Source organism: Tamandua tetradactyla, chromosome 20 (assembly GCF_023851605.1).
Source record: "Tamandua tetradactyla isolate mTamTet1 chromosome 20, mTamTet1.pri, whole genome shotgun sequence".
NCBI lineage: Eukaryota > Metazoa > Chordata > Mammalia > Pilosa > Myrmecophagidae > Tamandua > Tamandua tetradactyla.
The window spans coordinates 18976776-19003566 of NC_135346.1; the positions used below are offsets into that span (position 1 = coordinate 18976776).

At 39.4% G+C, this 26791-nt stretch overlaps 1 protein-coding gene across 7 annotated transcripts in view; it reads right to left on the reverse strand.

Moving 5' to 3' along the window:
• SIL1 (SIL1 nucleotide exchange factor) overlaps positions 1 to 26791 on the reverse strand; it is a 397180-nt gene that overhangs the window by 302466 nt on the left and 67923 nt on the right. Inside the window, exon 1 of one of the 7 annotated variants that reach the window (XM_077138605.1) lies at positions 24036 to 24149. The exons of the other annotated variants lie outside the window; for them this stretch is intronic. The gene's annotated coding sequence lies outside the window, so the exon portion shown is untranslated. Of the gene's footprint in view, positions 1 to 24035; positions 24150 to 26791 lie in introns of those variants that run through there. 7 annotated transcript variants of the gene reach the window in all.

Sequence of the window (26791 nt, forward strand, 5' to 3'; positions counted from 1 at the left end):
CTAGGGGCCAGGACTAGGAATGCACAACCTCCTCATCTTCTCCAGGTGGTCAGTGAGGTTCCAGCGCAAGGGCCTGTAACAATTAGAACCCACCTGACTGGAAGCTTCATAAGGGGAGGGACAATTATCTGCTTAACCCACTGCTCTATCCTCATTGCCCAGTACTGTACCTGACATTCCAAAAATATCTATTGGTTAAACAAAATCAATATTCTAAAAGAGAGGTTATCTGGAAAAGCCACAATGGAAAGTGATATTGCCATTAAAATGGGCAAAAATATGGACTGTGGTGATATGTGAGAACAGGTACATAAAATATTGTTCAGTGGAAGCAGCAGAAGTTAGCATGTGTATATGAATCACTTCTTTGAAGAAAAGGGTATGGCCACCTCTATGATCTCATGTGATCTTAGAAATGGAGAAAGCTGTGCTCAGTGGAATATATATATATATAAATATATATATATATTTCAGGAAATAAATATATATATATGTTAAAATATATCATTTTCAACACAGAACCCATACCCTTGTCAGTTGACTTGATCTGGTCCTGTAACAACTCAAAGTCTTCCTCTTGTTCCCCAGACCATCCATCCATGTCCAAGGAAACAGAGAGCTCATGGGGGGAAAAACCTGTAATCTAAAATTCCAACTTATCAACTTAACCCTGTTTCCCAGGGCAGCTTCCAGTCTGCATCATTAATATGATTTGCTCTCTAGATAGGTGGCCAAGATGGAGATGCCTAGACAAAAAAAGCTTACCTAGCCCAGCTTCAAGGCCAGAGCTCCAAGTAGGTATCCCTGGATCTGACAGCCCAGGGCCAGCTAACTAGCAAATTGTTAGGAAGAACAATAGTGGACCAAACCTCAAACCATGCAAGAAGTATCTCCCACTAGTGCTCCCACTCCAATTTGACTGTCTCCAGTTAGGCATCCTGTGCCCTTGCACAGTCCTCTAGCTGACATGAGCTTGTGAAAGCTCTCCTGCAATTAGGTAAGGTTTCCCATTCTTAGAGAGTAGCCCCATCAACATCATCAACTCCTGGGAACTTGTTAGAAATGCAAATTTTGGGCCCCAATCCAAATCAGAAAATTTAGAAACAGAGGTCAGCAACCTGTTTTAACAAGCCCAGTGGCTGACTCTGACAAATGTTAAAGTCTGAAAAGCATTGCTCATCATGCCCAGGTCTCCGGCATGGCAGGCGAGAACTCTGCCTTCCTCAAAACTAGTGTTCTGCAGGAGGACAGCTGATAATTAATTCAATATACCTGCACAGATTCAGGCAGCATACCTCTCCCAGCCTTCTGCAGGCCAAGTTTTCCTGACCCTCATCATCCTGGCTCTTCTGGTCCTCTAACCATCCTCATCTTCTTATGGATTTCTTCTTCCTCCAGCTGCCATTTATTAAACTGAGAGGTTTCCCTGGGGTTTGTCCTCAGTCTACCACTCTTCTCACTCTTTGCCCCTGGGTGATCCCATCCTCTCTCATGGTTGCAGTTACAGTCTCAATGCTGATGACTCTCAAATGTCTATTTCCAGCCAGACCTTTCCCCTAAATTGCAATGTAGCCCATTCTACTGACTCTCCTCCTCTGTATAGCAAACCTCCTGTTTCTACCGTCTCATGCCCCAGCCACTTGCAGGTCAGTTTACACCGTGATTCCAACCTGTTTCACCACTTTATGCAGTGCTTCTCAAACATTAATGTGCATATCAATCACCTGGAAATCTCGTTAAAATGTACATTTTAGGAAGAAAACTTTCAGAACTTTGGAGTAAAGACTTCTAAAAATCTGCTCTTCCTCAAATGCAGTAAGAGCAAAAATTGTTACAATCAAGTTTTTCAGAATTCTGGAATTAGCCAAAGGTTTGTAATAATCCAAGGAGCATTTATTCAAGAGAAATAGCTGAATTCTGGTTAAAAAAAAAAAAGACAGTGAGCTTTGTACCATTTTAACTTCACCTATCCCCATCCCTGTACTAAATCTTGAAAACTAACAGCCTTGCAACTATGGCACCATGAAAACCAGCATTTTCTCAGCAGAGATAGACAAAATGGATTTTTAGAAAAATGGCCCAACTATATGCTATCTACAAAGGACATATTTATATTCAAAGACCAAATAGGTTGAAAGTAATAGGATGGAAAGTGATATACCACATAAACAGTAATCAAAAGAGGGCAGGGGCAGGCGACGCTGGCTCAGCAGGCAGAGTTCTACCCTGCCATGCTGGAGACCTCAGTTCGATTCCCAGTGCCTGCCCAAGAGAAAAAAAAAACAAAATGACCTGATCACAGACCCTGCACTTTAAAAAAAAAAAAACAACCTCCTTCCCAGCCTCTCTCAAACATTAGTTCTATCTCCCTACCCTATATTATTGACAGCCCCTTCCAACATGAAAAAGTTATAAAGGCCATAGACCAAATACCCCTAAAGAGTAGGATAGCAAGATCAAAGGTGATGGTGGAGTTATACAGAGAAGGCAGGATTTAATAAACAAATATGACTGCTGAATCATTAAACTGATATTTCTTTTAGTCTCTAGTATCTTAGAGCAGCCAGAAGTAAAAACCTAAAATTGAGGAACTGTAACCCATACTGTTCTAGTTTGCTAGCTGCCAGAATGTAATATACCAGAAACGGAAGGCTTTTAAAAAGGGTAACTTAATAAGTTGCAAGTAAACAGTTTTTAGGCCATGGAAATTTCCCAATTAAAGTATACAGAAATGTCCAACTAAGGCATCCAGGGAAAGATACCTTGATTTCTAGAAGGCCGAGGAAGTTCAGGATCTTTCTCTCAAGTGGAAAGGGACATGGTGAACATGGTCAGGATTTCTCTCCCGGCTGGAAGGGCACCTGGCGAACACAGTGTCATCTCCTAGCTTCCTCTCCAGCTCCCCAAGAGTTATTTTCCTACTTCATCTCCAAAAGTCGCTGGCTGGTAGACTCTCTGCTTCGCGGTACTGAAGTGTTCTCTGCTCTCTCAGATTCTCGTGGCTTTCTCTCTTGTTCTTCTCCAGCTTTTGCCAAAGAGCTTCTTCTTTTAAAGGCTTCAAGTAAAACCAATCAAGACCCACCTAGAATGGGTGGAGACATGTCTCCACCTAATCCAGTTTAACAATCACTCTTGATTGAGTCACATCTCCAGGGAGATAGAAAGTTTCAAACATACAATTCTGAATAAGGATTAGAAGAAATGGCTGCCTTTACAAAGTGGGAATTATGATTAAAACATGGCTTTTCAAAGTACATATATCGTTTCAAACCTACATACCATATCAAACTCTGAAATCTGTTCTATAACTAATTGTTGCAATGTACTGTGAAATTTATTGCTTTTTAGTACTTTTCTTTTTCACAAAAAAGAAAAAGTTGATTGTGATGATAAAAAATATTTATTCCTTCTAGTCTCCCATATTCTGGAACAGCTAGAAGGAAAAATCTGAGATGATGGTATCGTAGCCTATGACAAACTATGGGATCTGTCCTGTAACTACTTGTTGAAGAGTGCTTTGAAAACTATTGCTTTTTTCTTTCTTTGCTTTATATATATATATATTATATTATACAATTTTAAAAAGTTAAAAAAAAAAGAGGGCCTGAAGTGGTTATACTAGTATCAGACAAAACAGGCTTTAAGATAAAAATTATTACTAAAGACAAAGAACGGCATTTTATAATGTTAAGAAGGTCAGTTCACCAGTAGACATAACAATTACAAACATATATGAATCTGTACTAATTTGCTAAAGCTGCCGGGATACAATATACCAGAAACAAAACGACTTTTAAAAAGGGAATTTAATAAGTTACAAGTTTACAGTTCTAAGACCATAAATATGTCCAAACTAAGGTATCCAGAGAAAGATACCTTGACCCAAGGAAGGCCGATCTGGGAAGGCATGTGGCTGGCATCTGCTGGTCCTGCTCCCAGTTCAATTGCTTCCAGCTTCTGATGCCAGTGGTTTCTATTCTAAGCACTTGTGGGCCTTCACTTAGCCTTTCAGGACACAAATCTGGGTTCTGATTTGCTTAGCATCTCATGGGAAGGCACATGGTGAGGTGTCTCTCTCTCTCTCTCTGCCCATGTCTAGGCATCTGCTCTGTCAGCACTCCAAACCTCTCCAAACATTCGTGTCTCTGTCAACTCTGAAGCTACTATTCTCCAAGCATCTTCATCTGAGTTTTCTTCAAAATGTTTCCCCTTTTAAAAGGACTCTAGTAAACTAATCAAGACCCACCCCAAATGGGTGGAGTCCCATCTCCATCTAATCAAAATTATACCCATAATTGGGCATGCCATATCACTATGGGGATAATTTAATTAAAATTTTGCACCCTACAGTACTGAATCAAGATTAAAAGAAATGGCTGTCCCCATAAAATCATATCAGGATTAAAACATGGCTTTTGGGGGGTTCATAATAGTTTCAAACTGGAACAGTAACCACAGAGTCCCAAAACATATGAAGGAAAGACTGGCAAAACTGAAGGAAGAAATGGATATTTCAACAGTATTAGTAGAGACATCAATACCCTACCTTCAATAATGCCTAGAACTATGCAGATCAACAAGGAAATAAAAGACTTTAACAACACTATAAACCAAGCAGTCACCTATGGAAATAGAACACTCTGCCCGAGTGATACCCCGATAAATCCCAGAGTGATCTGAACAGTGAATAAAAAAATATTTGCAAAGTCCCCTTCGGGGAATGGTGAGAACGGGAGAAAATTCAACTTCCCCAAGTTGAATTCCTGATATTCTCACAAGCAGTGTGGACAACCAAAGCTATAGGCTAAACCCCCAGTCTTGGGGTTTGTTCATATGAAAATTAACCCCACAAAGGATAGGTCAAGCCTACTTAAAATTAGGCCTAAGAGTCACCCCCAAGAGAACCTCTTCTGTTGCTCAGACGTGGCCTCTCTCTCCAGCCAACACAACAAGCAAACTCACCACCCTCCCCCTGTTCATGTGAGACATGACTCCCAGGGGTGTGGACCTTCCTGGCAACGTGGGACAGAAATCCTAGAATGAGCTGAGACTCAGCATCAAGGGATTGAGAAAACCCCTAGAATGAGCTGAGACCCAGCATCAAGGGACTGAGAAAACCTTCTCGCCCAAAAGGGGGAAGAGCAAAATGAGACAAAATAAAGTGTCAATGACTGAGAAATTCCAAACAGAGTTGAGAGGTTATCCTGGAGGTTATTCTTATGCATTAAGTAGATATCACCTTGTTATTCAGGAAGTAATGGAGAGGCTGGAGGGAACTACCTGAAAATGTAGAGCTGTGTTCCAGTAGCCATGTTTCTTGCTGATGATTGTATAATGATATAGCTTTCACAATGTGACTGTGTGATTGTGAAACCTTGTGTCTGATGCTCTTCTATCTACCTTGTCAACGGACGAGTAGAACATATGGAATAAAAATAAATAATAGGGGGAACAAATGTTAAAATAAATTTAGTTTGAAATGCTAGTGATCAATAAAAGGGAGGGGTAAGGGGTATGGTGTGTATAAATTTTTTTTCTGTTTTCATTTTATTTCTTTTTCCGAATAGATGCAAATGTTCCAAGAAATGATCATGATGAATATACAACTATGTGATGATACTGTGAATCACTGATTATATATGTAGAACAGAATGATCAAAATAGGAATGTTTGCATTTGTTTGGTGTTTCTTGGTATTTAAAAAAATTAAATTAAATTAAAAATTAAAAAAAAAGAACACTCTGCCCAACAGCAGCAGAATACACACTCTTCTCAAGTACAGATTCCCCAGGATGTTAGGCCATAACACAAGCCTCAATAAATTTAAAGAGGTTAAAATCATACAAAGTATGTTCTCCAACCACAATGGAATTTTGAAATTAATAACAAATTTAGAAAACTGACTAACATGTGGGAATTAAACAACACATTCATAATAATAAATGGGTCAAAGAAGATATCTCATGGGAAATTAGAAAATGCATTAAGATGCTTGAAAAAAAAACAATGTACCAAAATTTATGAGGTAAAGCTAAAGCAATACTTAGAGAGAAATTTATAGCTGTAACAGCCTATATTTTAATAAATCATCTCAAATCAACAATCCTAATCTCCAATCCTAAAAAATTATTAAAAAAAAAAAAGAGTGGGGTACAAGGATAGCTTAGTGGTAGAATTCTCGTCTGCCATGTGAAAGGTTCAGGTTCGATTCCCAGCCCATTCACTTCCCAAAAACAAAACAAACAAGCAAACAAAAATTCAACAAATGGTGCTGCAATAACAGAATATTCACATGAAAAAAGAATGAAATGTGACCCCTGATGTACAGCATACAAAAAAAAAGGGAGACAAACTAAACCCAAAGTAAGCAGAAGGAAAGAAATAAAGACTAGAGTAGAAATAAATGAAAAAAAGAATAGACAAACAATGAGGGGGTCAAGAAAACCAATAGATGGCTCACTGTAAAGATCAATAAAACTGACAAACCTTTAGTTAGAATGACCAAGAAAAAAGAGATAAGACTCAAATTACTAAAATAAAGAACAAAAGAGGGGACATCATCACCAACTTTATAGAAATTAAAAGGATTTTTTAAAAAAACTCTATGAAAAATTATATGTCAACAAATTAAAAAACCTAGGTGAAGATGAAATGGACAATTCCTAGAAAGACACAAACTATAAAAGTGACTCAAGAAGTAACAAAAAATCTGAATAGATCTACAAGTAAAGAGACTGAATTAATAACCAAAAAACTTCCCACATAGAGAAGCCCAGGCCAAAGTGGCATCACTTGTAAATTTTACCAAACTCCTGTAGAAGAATTAACAACAATCTTACAAAACTCTTCAAAAACTCTTCTAAAATAGAGGGGTGAAGAGAACACTTCCCAGTTCACTCTAGGTCAGAATTATCTTGATGCCTAAACCAGACAAGAGCATTATCTGAAAAGAAAACTACAAGCCAATACTCTTTATGAATATAGATGCAAAAACTCTCAACTAAATATTATCACACCAAATCTAGCAACAAATAAAAAGGATTATACACCATAACCAAGTGGGATTTACCCAAGGATTTATCCAAGATTGGTGTAATTAACCAAGGTTGATTTAACATACAAATATCAATGTAATACACCATATTAAAGGAAAAAAACGCATCACCTCAATACACACAGAAAAAGCATTTGGCACAATCCAATAACCTTTTGTGAAAAAAACACTTAAATTACTAGGAATTGAAGGAAACCTCCTCAAATCCGATAAAGGACACGTATGGAAAATCCACAGGTGATATACTAAATGGTGAAAGATTGGATGCTATCCCCCTAAGATCTGGAACAAGACCAGAATGCTGCTCTTGCCATTTCTCTTACAAAAGCAATAAATACTGATACATGCTACAACATGATGAACCTTGAAAACATTATAAGTGAATGAAGTCAGTTACAAAAGGCCACATATTGAATGATTCTATTTATATGAAACAGAATAAGCAAAACCAAAGAGACAGATAGTAGATTAGTGGTTGCCAAGGACTAGAGGGAGTGAGAATGGGGACTATTTAAGTTTGCAAAAGCTGCCAGAGTTTACAATGTGACTGTGTAATTGTGAAGATCTTGTGTGTGGTGCTCCTTATATCCAGAGTATGAACACATGAGTACGAAATACGGATAAAAAATAAATAATATGGGGGACAAAGAGTAAAATAAATTGGGTACATGGAAACACTAGTGGTCAACAAAAGGGAGAGTCAAGGTGTATGGTATGTATGAGATTTTTTTTTTCTTTTTACTTCCTTTTCTGGAGTGATGCAAATGTTCTAAAAAACAATCATGGTAATAAATACACAACTATGTGATGATATTGTGAGCCACTGACTGTATACCATGTATGGAATATATATATGAAGATTTATCAATTAAAATATATTTTTTAAAGCTGCCAGAATGCAATATACCAGAAATGGTATATTAAAAGAAAATGGTCATTTTCTGGGGTACACAACAGCTTCAAACCAGCACAGGGAAGGACTGCTAAAGGACAGAGGGGAGGGTGAGGGATTAAAGTACCATAAAATTAAATAGTGGTAATGGTGGTACAATTTTGCCAATACTTACAATCCACTGAATTGTACAAAATAAATTGGTGACTATTATGATAGGTGTTCTAGTTTGCTAGTTGCCGGAATGCAATTTACCAGAAACAGAATGGCTTTTTAAAAGGGGAATTTAATAAGTTGCTAGTTTATAGTTCTAAGGCCGAGAAAATGTCCAATTAAAACAAGTCTACAGAAATGTCCAATCAAAGGCATCCAGGGAAATATACCTTGGTTCCAAAAGGCTGATGAAGTTCAGGGTTTCACTCTGAAGTGAGAAGGCACAGTCACGGCTTCTCTCTCAGCTGAAGGGGCACATGGCGAACATGGCATCATCTGCTAGTTTTCTCTCCTGGCTTCCTGTTTCATGAAACTCCCTGGGAGGCATTTTCCTTCTTCATCTCTAAAGGTCGCTGGCTCGTGGACTCTTTGCTTCATGGTGCTGCAGCGTTCTCTGCTCTGAATCTTGTTCATTCTCTAAAATGTTTCCTCTTTTATAGGACTCCAGAAACTTATCAAGACCCACCCAAATGGGTGGAGACATGTCATCACCTAATCCAGCTTAACAACCACGACTGATTAGATCACATCTCCAGGGACATGATCTGATTACAGTTTCAAACATACAATATTGAATAGGGATTATTCTGCCTTTACGAAACGGGATTTAAATTAAAACATGGCTTTTCTGGGTACATACATTCTTTCAAAACAGCACAGTAGGTGAATCAAATCTCAAATAAAGATGTTTGCTTTTTTTAATATATATTCTATAGTTTGGTAGGTCTGGCTTGTGGCCTGAGATTGATTCTGAATATCTAACAAGTTCCAGTGTGACTGGTGCTGCAGATCCATGGACCATACTGGGGGAATAAGGATCTAGAGATTATTCTTGAAGCCACTCTTCTTAAAACAGCTCTCCAGCTTCCCACTAGACACCTCCAACTAGACAGCCAGTATTCAACATACCTCGCATTAAGCTCACTATCTTCTCTTGTAATCATTTTATATCACCTTTGATATATGACTATAAGATTGCCCATGAGTTGGGAATGCTGAAGGTATTACATTATTCTCTTTTCTTAAAATTTAAGAAACAAAAAAATGATGTTTTCTGTAGGTTTTCATAGATATTCTTCATCAAGGTAAAGAAGTCCCCTTTTATTTCCAAACTGCTAAGAGGTTTTATCATGAATGGGTATTAAATTGTATCAAGTATGTACTAAGATGATCATATAGTTTTTCCTTTAATCTATTAATGTGGCAAATTATATGTACAGATTTTCTAATGTCAAACCAATCTTGCATTCTTTTTTAAAGATGATGGGCAATTGGAGCTGAAGGGATACAGACTGTGCAACAGGACTAGATACAAAAACTCAAAAATGGACAGCACAATAATACCTAATTGTAAAGTAATCAGGTTAAAACACTGAATGAAGCTGCATCTGAGCTATAGGTTTTTGTTTTGTTTTGTTTTTACTATTATTACTTTTATTTTTTTCTCTATATTAACATTCTATATCTTTTTCGGTTGTGTTGCTAGTTCTACTAAACCGATGCAAATGTACTAAGAAACGATGATCATGCATCTATGTGATGATGTTAAGAATTACTGATTGCATATGTAGAATGGTATGATTTCTAAATGTTGGGTTAATTTCATTTTTTCCATTAATTAAAAAAAAAAAGAGAGAAGGGGTAATTGGAGCTGAAGGGATACAGACTGTGCAACAGGACTGGATATAAAAACTCAGAAATGCACAGCACAATACTACCTAATCGTAATGCAATTATGTTAAAACATTGAATGAAGCTGCATGTGAGGTATAGGTTTTTATTTCTCTCTATTATCGTTTTAATTCTTATTCTGTTGTCTTTTTATTTCTTTTTCTAAATCGATGCAAATGTACTAAGAAATGATGAATATGCAACTACATGATGATATTAAGAATTACTGATTGTACATGTAGAATGGAATGATTTCTAAATGTTTTGTTAATTTTTTTTAATTAATTAAAAAAATTTTTAATAATGTCTTTTATTTAACCTAGTAATCCAAAATATTATCATTTCACCATGTGGCACTAGCCATATTTCAAGCACTCAGTGGCTTGTGGCTACTGTGTCAGACAGCTCAGCTGTCGGCACCCCTTGTGTCTGAGCTTCAAGGAGCCATCCCAGCAGCCTATTTAGGATCAGCTACAGGTGTCCTTGGTGGGACATTAAATCCTGAGTGTGTGATTTTATATTCTGAGCCCATCAGCCCAACACACTCAAGATCGACTCTTGCATATGTCATGGTTCCAGGAAAAAAGTAACAACAGACCCTGCAGTCCGTTGAGCAAATACAGTTATCCCCTATACATTGCAGGGACTAGAGGTGCAGTGCCCCACAATCTGGAAAACCCAGTAAAATTTTTTGGCCCTCCCTTTGGACCAGAGACAAAGTCTTTGTCAGGGTTTTCTTTAATAGTCTCTATGATCTTCTCCATTGAGTAGCATGTGTAGTGTGCCCTAAATGTCTGTATTAAACCCTTGTGCTGGTTTAAAAGGATTCTGTGCCCTAGACAAGCCATGTTTTAACCCTAATCCATCTAGCTGAGGGAACCACTTCTTTTAATCCCTATTCAGCACTGTAGATTGGAAACTTGATTAGATTAACTCCAAAGACCCAACTGTGGGTATTAACCTTTTATTAGGGGGAGATGGGGCTCTACCCATTCCAGGTGAGTCTTGATTAGTTTACTGGAATGCTTTAAAAGAGGAAACATTTTGGAAAAAGACTGAAAGCCATGAAAGCCAAGAGAGCCCATGCAGCCAGAGACCTTTGGAGGTGAAGAAGGAAAAAGCCCTCCGGGGAGCTTCATGACACAAGAAGGCTGGAGAGAAAGCTAGCAGACATCACCATGTTCACCATGTGCCTTCCTATTTGGAAGATAAATCCTGAATGTCATCAGCCTTCTCGCACCAAAGTATCTTTCCCTGGATGTCTTAGAATGGGCATTTCTATAGCCTTGCTTTAATTTGGACATTTTCATGGCCTTAGGACTATGAACTTGCAACTTAATAAATTCCCCTTTTAAAAACCGTTCTATTTCTGGTATATCGCATTCCAGCAGCTTGCAAACTAGAACACCACTGCTTAAGAGGCTGAATGTGAGACACTGTGTTCAGTGGCATGTAGAGGACTTCAACTCCTTCGCTGTGGAATTCATGGAGTTCTGGGTGGCCGGGTACATTGTTCAGAAGCAATAACACCTTAAAGGGTAATTCCTTTAAGGAAAAGGTATTTTCTAACCTCCAGCACAAAACACTGATGAAACCAGTCAAGGTAAAATGCATTAGTTGTACATGATTTCTTTCCTTTTTTTCTTTAATTCATGCAAATTTTATTGAATAGTAAATTAAAATGCTTTTGCTTTTTCACTGTTACAAGTGCATACTTTGATTGCCAATATTTCAGAAGTCAAGTTATAAAGACAAGGCTTTAGGCTGTAGTGAATTACTTGGGCACTTACACAATTGTTTAAAAAGATGAATGGGCTTCTTTTGTTGCTGTTTTCAGAATGAAACAGGTGTAACCGATAACAAAGGGAAAAAAGCAGAAAAAAGTACATATTTTGTGATACATGACAGAACAAAGTAACTAAATCATTATGACATTAACAGTTACCATGCACTTAGAGTTCCACATGTAACTGTAAATTTATTTAAATTTCATAAGGTTTGCTAAACATGCTAACCGTCTATACATGCACTGACGACAAACTTATGTTGAAAACTTTTAAGAAGTAACAAATGTACCACACCAACACTATGGGTCAATAATATGGGGAGTTAGAGTATAAGAGGACTTGGGTTTTATTTTTATTTTTATTTCTTTTCTAGAGTAATAAAAATGTTCTAAATTTGATCATGGGGCTGTATGCCCAACTAGGTAATGATAGTGTGAACCAGTGATTGTTTACATGGATGGCTTGTATGCTGTGCAAATGTGTCTCAATAAAAATGCATTAAAAAATACTTTTAAGAATATTCCCCTTTAGATTTTTTCAGTTTTTTTATTACAAAATTTCAAAGACACTAAGCATTTCAGAGAATATAAAATACGCCAGCATACATACATTTCCAGTCTATGTCAGACCACTAGGCACCTTACAGTCCCATATAGGCAGACAAAGCCATTTTTTTTTCTTAAAACACATGCATAAACGGATTTTTTTAAATCAGAATGTAGATACTTTATCACTGTGTATTCTTGAGATAAGCCCAACTTGGTCATATTTTTATATCCCACTGGATGTAACTTGCCATATTTTGTTGATCCTCAACATGATCTCATAATTCTCTGTGCAACCCTCTATCATAAGATTCACCGAGCTGCACTATAAATATGAAGTCCCTGATACTAAGGACCCTTTCTCGTCCACTGTTCTTTCACTAGCTAGTGCAGGGTCTAACACACAGGAGGCACTCCATCAAAGTATGGCTTATGAACAAGAAAGTGAATAAATGGGTAGGTGGAGAGATCCACCAGTGAACAGATGAACACCTTGATCCAGAACAGTGACGTTCACCTTGCAGCCATGTAGAGCAGCTGTTTTCAGGTCAGGAGACCTTCCAAGGGCTCACCAGCTAATCTATACAAGTGTGTATTCCATCTTTGGGCAACTTAGTTTGCTGCTCTGTAAGCTGAACTCTACCCCTAGACTCTCATCTCCCCACTTTCCTTCATTGCCTAGTCAGCAACATTCCAAAGTTCTGGGCCTGCATTAACTCAGAAGTTCACAGCCCTCTCACCATAGCATACAACAAAGCTTAAATTCTGTGCTGGGGTTGAAGGGGAATGTGGTTTTAATTTCAAATTTAAGTGTCCCTCCCAATCTCAGAGTGCATTCCCAACAATCAAAATGGCCACATCCCAAGCTCCACTGGCACAAGAGCCCATCTCATTAACAATTCACTACATCAGCAGTACAAAGGATGAAAGCAATCAGCAAGAGAAAGAGCTGAATTACTTCAGCAGCTATAAATTATGTGTTCTCGCTTTCCCTCCTTTTCTAAGTCCATGTTCAACTGTGCCCAATGCTTGCATGCTGAACTTGGGTTTGTTAAGCTATCTATGTCAACTACAGTAACCGAAGCTGAGTTCAAGTACAATATTAAAAAGCACTAATTAACTATTTATCAACTTTTTTTAATTTAATTTATTTTGTATTATCAAACCAAAACAACATACAAACATGAACATTCTTAGCAAACAAACATTTCGTGTATGATGTACAATCAATGGCTCATAATATTATTACAAAGTATTATATTCATCACCATGATCATTTTTTAGAACATTTGCATCACTCCAGAAAGAGAAAATAAAGGAAGAAAGTCAACATACCATACCCCTTACCCTCCCTCTCATTGACTAGTATTTCCCTCTACTCAATAGATTTTAACCTTTGCTCCCCCTATTTTTTTTTCCATACCCCTTACCACACCCTTTCATTGTTCACTACTATTTCAGTCCACTCAATTTAACATTTGTTCCCCCTATTATTTATTTTTAATCCATATTTTGTACTTATCTGTCAATATTGTAGACAAAAGGAACATCAGATACAAGGTTTTCACAATCACCTAGTCACACTAAGAAACCTATATCATTATACATTCATCTTCAAGAAACATGGCTACTGGAACATAGCTCTACAGTTTCAGGCACTTCCCTCTAGTCTCTCTAATACACCTTAAACTAAAAAGGTGATATCTGTACAATGCGTAAGAATAACCTCCAGGATAACCTCTCAAATCTGTTTGAAATCTCTCAGCCACTGATAATTTATTTTGTCTCATTTCTCTCTTCCCCCTTGCAGTCAAGAAGATTTTCTCAATCCCTTGATGCTGAGTCCCAACTCATTCTAGGATTTCTGTCCCACATTGCCAGGGAGGTTTACACCCCCGGAAGTCATGTCCCATGTAGAGAGGGGGAAGGTGGTGAGTTTGCTTGCCGTGTTGGCTGAGACAGTGATAGGCCACACCTGAACAACAAAAGAGGTTCTCTGGGGGTGACTCTTAGACCTAATTTTAAGTAGGCTTAGCCTATCCTTTGCGGGGATGTTTCATAAGAACAAACACCAAGATTGAGGGCTTGACTTATTGATTTGATTGTCCCAACTGCTTGCGAGAATATCAGGAATTCTCCAAATGCTAATTAACTGATATTTAAATAGTTGTATTTAATGTCAACAAAACCACACTTTAACTTTAAACATCCCCTAGTCTATCAGTTGCTTAATTAAATTCCTTAAGAGTCTTGGACACTGGTACAGAGCACACTGCCCTGGGGAGCCATTCCCAGCTCCAGCCTTGGCAAACTGCAAGGGGGAAAGCCCATATCCCTAGAGAGGTCCCAGGAGAGCCCCAAGAGTTCTTCTAGAGTCTCCTAATGAGGTGGTTTCTCTTCACAGCTCTGCTGGTCTCCATAGGGCAGCAAGAACGTGACAAACAAAAAAATTTGATGTTTGGAAAATCACCAAACCAGGCTACAATTTACTGTCTTAAGTGTATTTAAACACACACACACACACACAAACCCAGGAGAGATACTTTTCCCATCTGGTGTCTGTTCTTCCTAAGAGTGGTATAACATGAAACATTCAGATATGTGCTCAAGGGGGCCACAATAGGATTTGTGACAGAAGGTGGGGTCAGGGAGCCCAGCAAGATGCCACCAACCAAATCCCAGCCTGCCAGGAGTCATCAGCCTGCAACTGACAAGGGTGCAGCCTAGCCAACAGCAGTATCATAGACTGCAACTCACAAAGGGACTCTGGGTTCCAGTAAATGAGTTGTGATAGGGATGTCAGTGGAGTCCCAGGAAGTCTCTCCTGTCACAGCAGGTTCCATTGGGAATTCTTGCCAGCTAGCCTTCTTACCACCCAGAAATGCTGAAAAGGAATGACACATGGCAGCTACCTGCCCAGGTAAAAATATCCAGGAAACAGTCTAACACACTACTTCCAAGCAGAGCACATTTGGCTAAGGATGAGTAAATTCATAGTCAACATTTTTGGGCAACAGATGCTCTGCTGCCAACCCCACTGGGTCATAAGTAAGGCAACATCATTTGATTAGCATCAAGGGTATAAGAAATGCCAGCTGGGCCTCCCTTGTCTCACCCTTAAGAGCAGGATTTCCAGTTCTTTTTAGTTTCTTTTTTAGTTAGCAGAATCAACTCCTCACCTCTTGCTTGGCATTACTTTTTTTCTGTCACTCAGTCCCTCCCTACTCCTTCCCTTTTGCCTAAAAGGGTCTGCCCTCCCACAAAGAAGGAGGTAATCCTTTCCAATTATTTCATCCTATATTTCACTGCTCAGGGATTCCTCTTGTGGCAGCTCTTCTTAAAACACCTACTGCAGCCCCTGATACTGCCAATAGGAAACGCTATGTAGAGGAAGCTTGATAAATGTTACAGACTTTCATTCTGAAAGGCAACTAGGCCCACAGACAACTAGGCACAAACCCTGTCTTCAGAGAAGCCAGATGCATGAGCTATAGCTCAGAAAAATATGGAAAGCATCCAGAAAAACACAGGGGCACTGTGCCCACGCACCCGGACATGCTGCTCACTTACTACCTGTGGTTCCATGCCCACACCAAAGTCATTCAGCCTTACATGAAAGCTAACAGCCACACCAATCCAGAAAAATATTTTTCAAAGACCTTGCTAGCTCTCCCATTTTCTGTTCACTATAAAAAGATAAAGAAACCCTTAATGCCTACATGGGTATATCCAGTCGCTATCACCTCCAACATATCCATCTGGCAGATTATTCATCCTTCAACACATTCAACACAGCACAGAGTTTGGTGTGTGCTACAGTTCTGCAATTTTAGGTTTTTACTTCTAGCTCCACTGAGATACTGGAGACCAAGAGAAATATCAGTTTAAGGATTCAGAAATCATATTCATTTGATGTTTGGAAAATCACCAAATCAGGCTACAACTTATTATCTTAAGCATATTTAAACACACACACACACACACCCGGGAGAGATACTTTTCCCATTTATTTATTAAGTCCTGTTACATCACAGGCATGTGTCTGGTGCTGGATACAAACACTAGGCAAACAGGGGTCCTGACTTCCATGAGATTCCAGTCAGGCAAAGAAGATAGGCAGTTAATCAGCAGTTACAATAAGTCCTAGGTTTTAAGAATCCTCACAGAGATGACTCAGGGGGCAGGAGATAGACAAGAGACTGGATCAGGGAGGACTTCCTAGAAGAGGTGAGCTTTAAAGATTAAAAGACAAAAAGGAGTTAAACAATGACACTGAGAAAGATATCCCAGGTATTTCAGGCCTGGAGGCACGACATGCATTTATTTAACAAAACTGGAACAAAGGGCTTATGGGGAGTGGCACCATGATATTCAAGGACCTCTTCTGTTGCTCAGATGTGGCCTCACTCTCTCTAAGCCCAACTCTGCAAGTGAAATCATTGCCCTTCCCCCTACGTGGGACAAGACATCCAGGGATGAAAGTCTCTCTAACAGCGTGGGAGATGACTCCTAGGGATGAGTCTGGCACTGGCACCATGGGATCAACAATGCCATCCTGACCAAAAGGGGGAAAAGAAGTGTAACTAATGAAGTATCAGTGGCTAAGAGACTTCAAGTAGAGCAGAAAGCGTACTCTGGAGGTCACCCTTACACAAGCTTCAGATTTAGACATTGCTACATTATCATAACCTGCCAAACCGCAACCAAAAACATTCCAGCCAATCTTAAAGAAGACCTAGGGCAACATATAAGATTCTACAAAAGTTCCATGCACTAGGGTAACTTTCCAGAAACTTACAACCTCCAGATGAGTCCCTGAACCAGATAAGTCCTGAAACCTAAAGGGTCCAGCCTCTCCAGAACATCAGCTAGTGTCATCTCCCTACCCCATATTACTGACAGTCCCTTCAGTAATTGGGCATAGCCCAAATACCCCTAAAAAGTGTGGTAGAAAGATTAAAAGTGAGGTGGAGTTATACAGAGAAGGTAGGGTTTAACAAACGAATATGATTGCTGAATCATTAAACTGATATTTCTCTTGGTCTCCAGTATCTTAGTGGAGCTAGAAGTAAAAACCTAAAATTGCAGAACTGTAGCACATGCCAAACTCTGAAATCTGTTCTACAGCGTAATTGTTGTGCTATGCTTTGAAATTTGTTGCTTTATGTATAAATGTTATTTGCACACACAAAAAAAAACAAAAGTCGATTGTGATGATAAAAAAATATTTATGCCTTCTAGACTCCTATGTTCTGGAGCAGCTAGAAGGAAAAATCTGAGATGATGGTATGGTAGCCCATGACAAACTCTGGAATCTATCCTATAACTACTTATTGAAGAGTGCTTTGAAAATTATTGCTTTTTTCTTTCTTTGCTTTGTATATATGTTATATTATATAATTTTAAAAAGTTGAAGAAGAAGAAGAAGAAGAAGAACTCCTTTGCCAAACAGATCAGATAGGTTTCAAACACAGGGCTTATTGTGCTGTCTTAGCAAACCTCTAGAATCTCTCTAAGAACTTCTCCATGATGAAGGGGGGATGAGGAAGGAGAGAAGGAAGCTTGCTATATGCCTGCTAACTGGATAAGAAACTCACTATTGTTGGTGAACTCTGCTTATGAATTCATTACTCTGCCTCGCAGTTCAGGGGTTTATTACTGCTGGCAAATTTTCAACATCTATTAATAGAAGGATCCAGTAAACAAAAGTTTAGAATTGCCCTAAAACCCCAATGGATCACTTGAACAGGAGAGTAGCCTGAGATTCTGGGCATAGTCTGCATGTCACCTCTCTGGAGGATATGCTGGCTCTATCATCTCGTACATTCCACACTCAGTTCCAAAGATGAGCTCATGTTCTTCCCCCCACAAGCCTGATCCTCCTCTCCAGCAGGTTAGCTCCCACACTCAAGCCAGGAACCCAGGACCTCAACACTTCCTTCTCCCTTCAATATCTACCCATCATCAGGTACAATCAGTTTTATTTACTAAATATCCACCTCCCCTTCTGTTCACATACCTAAATTGCTGAATGAGGCCAGACCCAAGCAGAGCAGCACAGTGAGGAAGCAGAAAAACATAGCTTTAAGGAATCTCTTATTTACTCTGCCCAGAGTTTCTGAGCTATCCAACATCTAGTCTCCTGAGCCCCTCTAAAAGGCTCTCAAACCAAGTCACTTTCTTCCTCAGATGAAGGGAAACACTCAGGAAACCCATTCAATTAAAATAGCAAGCTGAAATATGGGCTGGGAGGAACACTTGGTGCCTTCTGCAAGTCCTCTAAAAATGAAATGCCTTGGAAGCCCACAGACCAAAAACAGACCTATGATTAAGGGAATCAAATGCAGGGCAAGGCAAGCTCAGCTCTATACAGCCCCACCCATTCCAGCCCATACAGGCATACTAGACTTCATCCCTCTTCTATCCTACACCACTTCCTTCCCCATATGGGAAACCATTTAGTAGAAACATTTGCTTCCATCAAAACAAGAACTGAGAATTATGCTAGAATACTTTGCTTACGTTATCTCATTTAATTCTCACAATTAGTGTACAAAGTTGGTACTATTACTTTTTCTCACTGCACAGATGAAGGAACTGAAGTTTCAAGATAGAATGTTTGGTCAAGGGGAAAAGTCAGTACTCAAACCAGATCCATTGGTCATTGTGCTAAATTGCCTAGAAGCATCTCCATTCTTTGGCAAATTCCCACAGCACTTCACCTATTCTTCTTATTGTTCTTTTTAATTTCTTCCTTGTTTAACTTAATTACTTGTACTATTTAATTTCTACCATATATTATTTATACATGCCTTTTTGCTTTTCAATTCATGCTTATAAACTCCTTGAAGGGGGAAATTCGTTTTTCCCATAACAGCAAGAACAGTGTCTTGTATATAACAGGTTATATTTTAAATTTTATTAAGCGAAAGAGAAATAAATAACAAGAGGAAGAAGGCAATTTTCTGGAGGATGAGATTGAGCTTGATAGTAACATGAAAGCCTACTTCCCCAAATAAAGGACAAAATTGATAATGAGGAAGGAGCCATCAGGCCATGCCTCTGAGCCTCACCTCACTGGAAATCTTCCCTTCACCCCATCCTCTACCACTGGCCCTAACCAGCCAAGGAAGAATAATTGTTGGTTGGATGAATGAACAAATGAACTAAAAAATGAACAAACGAACTAAAAAATGAACAAACAGCAGGCTGAGTTGTTGGAGGAAAGGGACAACAGGAAAGACAGAAGGCCCTGTTTAAAACCATCCTTTCATTTATTCAGACATCTCCAAGCACCTACTATGTACAATGTACCTGTGCAAGGTGCTGGGGACACACAGGTATGCACAAACCATGAAAGAGAAGGAGGACAGAAAGAGAAGCATTCTCCTTTATCTCCCTGGCAAGGCATCTTTCCAAATAACTGTAACAACACTTCCTAGTTTACTAACATAAAAGCCAAGCCTAATCGCACACATGCAAATAAAAACTTCACTTTTTATTGTATCCAGGAGTTTGGAGATCTTGTGGTTTCTTATTTATTTTTTTGTATGCCGTGTGGTGGGGGGGTACACTTCATTATTTTTTCATGTGAATATCCCATTATTGCAACACCATTGGTTGAATGGTTTTGTTTTGGTTTTGGGGGGAGTGCACTGGTTGGCAATTGAACCCTCGTCTCTCACATGGCAGGTAAGAATTCTATCACTGAACTACCTGTGCACCCCCATGGTTTCTTTTCTAAGGGAAAACCCATCATTCATCTATTTGATTAAAAAGTGATTTAATTTAGCCTTCATTAGGTAAGTACGAGGGAAAAACTCACAGATTCACAGAAAAAACTCACAGAGATAAATAACAGGACAGTGACGAGCTCGGTGACTGCACGGTTGGGTCTCAACCCACTGCCAATGAAAGAAAATGTAAAAATTTACAATGTGGAGCTTAAGCTCCAGCCGAAAGGAATTATCTTCCCACAAGTGTCTCTGTCGGATTTTTGGTTAATGGAAAAGAAATTTTCAAAGGTAAGGAAAGGAAAGCCCAAGGATATTTAATATGTAACTTAGAATTTCTATATTTTTCAAATTCCCTTGCAGGGAAAAAAGACAGAGAGAGATCTTTATTTCTCAATTCTACTTTTCAAAACTTCCAACACTGATATGACATTGTCATAAAATTTTTCAATCTGTAGAGCACACAGAGCAGAAGAAAGCACAGTGACTGAGAAATTTTAAACTGCAGCGAAAGGGCTTTAAAGTGAAAGTAGGAAGAGCTGCAGAAGGGGTGGGAGCTGCAGTCCTAAACCCCACATATTCACCAACACAGCTTCGGGCTCTGGCAAATGGACAGACTTTGTTGCAGTATCAAAGGATCAAAAGAGATGAGCAAATAATCAATACACACCTTGACTAAATGTTAGAGAAATTATTTTATAGCTAGAACATGAATTTGATCCAATCCTTCTCTGCCTGAAACTATTCAGTGGCATTCCAGGGCCTTCAGAATAAAAGCTGAATTTCATAACCATGTCCACCATCTATCCCCAGCTAATTTCACAACTTCATCTCTTTCTACTTCCTGTCTATAGCTAGCCTTGTGCAACCGATGCTCTAAGACAACTTGAATCCTATCTCCAGGTCTCTGCACATGTCATTCCTTCCACTTGGAATGCCATTTCCTCTCTCTCCTTTTTTTTTACATGGGAAGGCACTGGGAATCAAACCCAGGTCTCTGGCACGGCAGGCGAGAATTCTGCCGCTGAACCACCATCTCATTTCCTCTCTTTTTTATCCAGAAAATTTCTATTCATCCTAAAGGTTTTAGTTTAAGATACTTCCTCTAGGAGGCTCTCTCTAACCCTCCCCACTTGACCAGAGTAAATGCTGCCACAGTATCCTGTACATCCCCGAACATAGGGCTTATTATGTTTTCTTACATAGTTTGTCCTTCTTCCTTGCTAGACCATAAACATCATAAGGAAAGGGACCATGTCTAGTCTGCCCAGCTAGCTCAATGCTTGACACAGAAGAGATGATAAATAAATTCTTAAGGAATGATTTAAGAGTCAAGTTTAATTCTCAATTCTACCCTAACTCACCCCCCGAGCCAGTTCTGCACTCTGCCCCCAATAACCCTTCACAATCCTTCCAGATGGCTCACCAGGTATTAACCTCAAGCATGTGCATTATTCACCTGTGCAGCACCTGCTATGTAATAGGTATGGTATCAAAAAACCAAGATATGGGGATGACCTAGCCCTCTCTCCCACCTTCTAGACAAGAAATGCACATATAAATGTTTGTTATACTTGATGAAAGAATATTACTATAACTGTACTATTAACTATGATCCATGGTTTCATTAGGGAGGGCATATAATCACCACATGGAATGGCAAATGTCATAAGGGGAGGGATACATGGATGGGGTGGGGGCAGAGAAATGAACCTCCCAATTAAGCCATTCTCCCAAGTTTCCCTTTCCCAGTATCTCAAAATAAACTGTTCAATGTCCCACTGCATTCTCTCACAGAAATCCCTCTAGTGCTCTCTCTCTGGATGTCCAGCCCAGTCAGATGTATCTAAGCTGGGCACCCATTCCTTTCTAGATTAATTCAAATCCTTTCCAGTTTCTGCTACTCTGTTTCCTCACCAAATATCTCGCTCACATGCATCTCTGCTCCTGCTCTATCCTGAGCCAACCTGTGCAAACCACTATTTTTCCATCTCCTTCCTCAACTGTCTTAAATAATTACTTTGCATTTATAAGACATCTGCATTTATACTGAATATGCATAACAGTCGCTGGCTACAATAAAAAGGGGTGGGGGGGAACCTGTGCCAAGATGGTGGCTTAGTGAGGTGTGGGATTTAGTTCGTCCTCCACAGCAGCTAATGAATAGGCAAAAACGGTACAGAACAACTACTAGGGCCACGTCAGTGACCAGACACACAGTGTATCCCAGTATGGACCAGCTGGACCGGCTGCGAGCCCCCCCAGAACCGTTAGTTCCCCAAGCCGCGATTATGGCGCCCCTCCCCCACAGGCTGCTTCCCAGAGGGGAAAGGAAAGGGACTTTACTAGCAGCAGGGACTGAGCCCAACCAAACGCCAATTGTGGAATTAATTAACAAATTCTGACTACTAAAAATAGGCCCCCAGCTCAGCCGAATCTCGAGTCAAAGTGAAGGTTACTGATTTTGCCCCCACACCAAGGGGGCAAGGCTGACAGAAGAAGAAAAAAGAAAAAAAGAACCTTAAGTTTTTTTGATCGGATAGCACAAAATACTTGAAAGGGTCTGGGCCCTGAAGGAAAGGAGGGAGCACACAGAATCTGAAGGTACACAAAGCAACATACCAACTTATGCTCTTGATGGCAAATTCGAGGAATGGGGGTCCTGCCCTGAGAAGGATTTTTCTCTCTCTTTTTTGTAGCTGTGTTTCTATGGCTTGACTACCTTTGGATACAGTGGCAGGGTTTCTAAGGCTGCAATTGCCCCAAGCATCGGCAGAAACAAGTTGTTTGAGAGCCTGTCTGGAGCCCCTGCCTTCCCCAGGAGAGGGGTGGGGCCCAGCCCAGGTGATTCCCTCCCCCAAGAAACTCAGACCCCAGGGTTTGGAAAATTGAAGGAATTAAAGCCAGACTACAACATCTCCTCTATCTCAACCATGCCCCCAGCAGGGAGACTCTGCTAAAGTTAAAGGTACCACATCACCTTATGCTGGTGGGACCTGCAGGCAGAAAAACACCACATACTGAGCAGGATAGGAAAAATACAGAATCCAGAGACTTCATAGGAAAGTCTTTCAATCTCCCGGTTCTCACCCTCAGGGAAAACTGATGCAGATGACTCACTCCTCCTGACAGGAGACCAGTTTGATCTGGGAAAATCTGGCTGGGGTCTATAATACCTAAGTAGATTCTCCTAAGGGTGGGGAGGAAAGGCACCATACAAGCAGGGCAAGAAACAAGAACTGAAAAAATCTGCTCTGTTAAACAAAACATAAGCTAGTGGTCCAGGATAAGCTGAACTGAATGTCAAAGAACAGATAGACAACAAAGTCCTCCAGCAAGAAAATTCTAGGAAAAAACTGAATACAATTTCCAAAATAAACTAATTAAGGTAATTAAATGTCTAGACACCAGCAAAAAATAACAAATCCCACTAGGAAAATTAAAGATATGACCCAGTCAAAGGAACACACCAACAATTCAAATGAGATACAGGAGTTGAAACAATTAGTTCAGAATGTTCGAACAGACATGGAAAACCTCATCAAAAATCAAATCAATGAATTGAGGGAGGATATAAAGAAGGCAAGGAATGAACAAAAAGAAGAAATCGAAAGTCTGAAAAAACAAATCACAGAACTTATGGGAATATAAAGGCACAATAGAAGAGATGAAAGAAACAATGGAAACCTACGATGTCAGATTTCAAGAGTCAGAAGATAGGATTAGTCAACTGGAGGATGGAACATCTGAAATCCGACAAGCAAAAGAAAATACAGGGAAAAGAACAGAAAAATACAAGCAGGGACTTGGGGGACTGAATGACAACATGCAGGACACGAATATACGTTCTGTGGGTGTCCCAGAAGGAGAGGAGAGGGAAAAGGAGGAGAAAAACTAATGGAGGAAATTATCACTGAAAATTTCCCAACTCTTATGAAAGACTTAAAATTACAGATCCAAGAAGTGCAACATACCCTGTTCTAGGTTGCTAGCTGCCAAAACGCAATATACCAGAAACAGAATGGCTTTTAAAAAGGGGAATTTAATAAGTTGCTAGTTTACAGTTCTAAGGCCAAGAAAATGTCCCAATTACAACAAGCCTATAGAAATGTCCAATCAAAGTCATCCAGGGAAAGATACCTTGGTTCAAGAAGGCCGATGAAGCTCAGGGTTTCTCTCTAGTGAGAAGGCACATGGTGAACACAGAGTTTCTCTCTCATCTGGAAAGGCACATGGTGAACACAGTCAGGATTCCTCTCTCATCTGGAAGGGCACATGGTGAACACGGCGTCATCTGCTAGCTTATTCTCCTGGCTTCCTGTTTCATGAAGGTCCCTGGGAGACACTGGCTAATGGACTCTGCTTCTCGTGGCTGCATTGTTCTCTGCTCTCTCAGAATCTCTTTTTTTCTCCAAAATGTTTCCTCTTTTATAGGACTCCAGAAACTTATCAAGATCCACCCAAATGGGTGGAGACTGTCATTACCTAATCCAGTTTAACAACCAATCTTGATTAAATCACATCTTCAGGGAGATGATCTGATTACAGTTTCAAAAACAGTATTGAATAGGGATTATTACAAAATGGGATTTTGTTTAAGACATGGTTTTTCTAGGGTCCAAACATTCTTTCAAACCAGCACATACTCCAAACATAATAGATCCAAATAGACATACTCCAAGACATTTACTAATCAGAATGTCAGAGATCAAAGAGAAAGAGAGAATCTTGAAAGCAGCAAGAGAAAAGCAATCCATCACATACAAGGGAAGCCCAATAAGACCACGCACAGATCTCTCAACAGAAACCATGGAGGCAAGAAGACAGTGGGATGATATATTTAAATTACTAAAAGAGAAAAACTGCCAACCAAGAATTCTATATCCAACAAAACTATACTTCAAAGATGAGGGAGAAATTAAAACATTTTCAGACAAAAAATCACTGAGAGAATTTGTGACCAAGAGACCAGCTCTGTAAGAAATACTAACGGGAGAACTAGAGACAGATAAGAAAAGACAGAAGAGAATGGTGTGCAGAAGAGTGTAGAAAGGAAGACTATCAGTAAAGGTAAAAAGAAGGAAAATTAGATATAACATATAAAATCCAGAAGGCAAAACAGCAGAAGAAAGTACTACCCGTGCAGTAATAACACTAAATGTTAATGGATTAAACTCCCCAATCAAAGACATAGTCTGGCAGAATGGATTAAAAAACAGGACCCATCTATATGCTGTCTCTACTCAAAGGACATGAGGGCAAGGACACAAACCGACATTTGCACACCAATGTTTATAGCAGCATTATTTACAATTACCAAGAGATGGAAACAGCCAAAATGTCCATCAACAGACCGTTGACTAAACAAACTGTGGCATATACATACAAAGGAATATTATGCAGCTGTAAGACAGAATAAAGTTATGAAGTATGTAACAACATGAATGGACCTTAAGCACATCATGCTGAGTGTGATTAGCCAGAAACAAAAGGACAAATACTGTATGGTCTCACTGGTATGAACTGACATTAGTGAATAAACTTGGAATATTTCCTTGGTAACAGAGACCATCAGGAGATAGAAACAGGGTAAGATATTGGGTAACTGGAGCTGAAGAGATACAGATTGTGCAACAGGACTGAATATAAAAACTCAGAAATGGACAGCACAATATTGCCTAACTGTAATACAATTATGTTAAAACACTTAATGAAGCTGCATATGAGAATGATAGAGGGAGAAGGGCTGGGGCATAAATGAAATCACCAGGAAAGACGATAAAGACTGAGACGGTATAATCTAGAAACGTCTAGAGTGTATAACAATAGTGACTAAATGTACAAATTTAAAAAAATTTTTGCATGAGGAAGAACAAAAGAATGTCATTACTGCAGTGTGCTGAAAACAGATGGTAATTAATATTTTAAAATTTCAACTTATGTGTGTGACTAAAGCAAAAAATCTTTATTTGGTACAGAATTTATACTTTGACTAGAGCATCTCCTAATATAACTTATGTAGATAGTTGGTTGAAAACCTTAAGTACATGGAACATTGTATAGGACATGAGATTTTGTTGGTTTGTCCAGGTGCTGGCCTGATGAATCCCAGAGTGATTTGATCAGTGAGTGGGAAAGTATTTGCAAAGTCCCCTTTGGGGAATGGTGAGAACGAGGGAAAACTCAACTTCCCCAAGTTGAATTTTTGATATTCTCACAAGCAGTGTGGGCAATCAAAGCTATAGGCTGAGCCCCCAGTCTTGGGGTTTGTTCATATGAAACTTAACCCCGCAAAGGATAGGCTAAGCCTACTTAAAATTAGGCCTAAAAGTCACCCCCAAGCGAACCTCTTTTGTTGCTCAGAGGTGGCCTTACTCTCCAGCCAGCACAAACAAACTCATCGCCCTCCCCCTGTCTACATGGGACATGAATCCCAGGGGTGTGGAACTTCCTTGCTACATGGGACAGAAATCCTAGAATAAACTGGAACTCAGCATCAAGGGATTGAGAAAACCTTTTCGACCAAAAGGGGGAAGAGTGAAATGAGACAAAATAAAGTGTCATGGCTGAGAGATTTTAAAGTCCAGAGGTTATCCTGGAGGTTAATCTTACGCATTAAATAGATATCACCTTGGTAGTCAAAATGTAAAGGAGAGGCTGGAGGAATGGCCTGAAAATGTAGAGCTCTGTTCCAGTAGCCATGTCACTTGAAGATGATTGTATTATCTTATAGCTTTCACAATGTGACTGTGCGATTGTGAAAACCTTGTGTCTGATGCTCCTTTCATCTACTTTATCAACAGATGAGTAAAACATGCAATAAAAATAAATAATAGGGGGAACAAAGGTTAAAATAAATTTAGTAGACTGAAACGCTAGTGATCAATGAAAGGGAG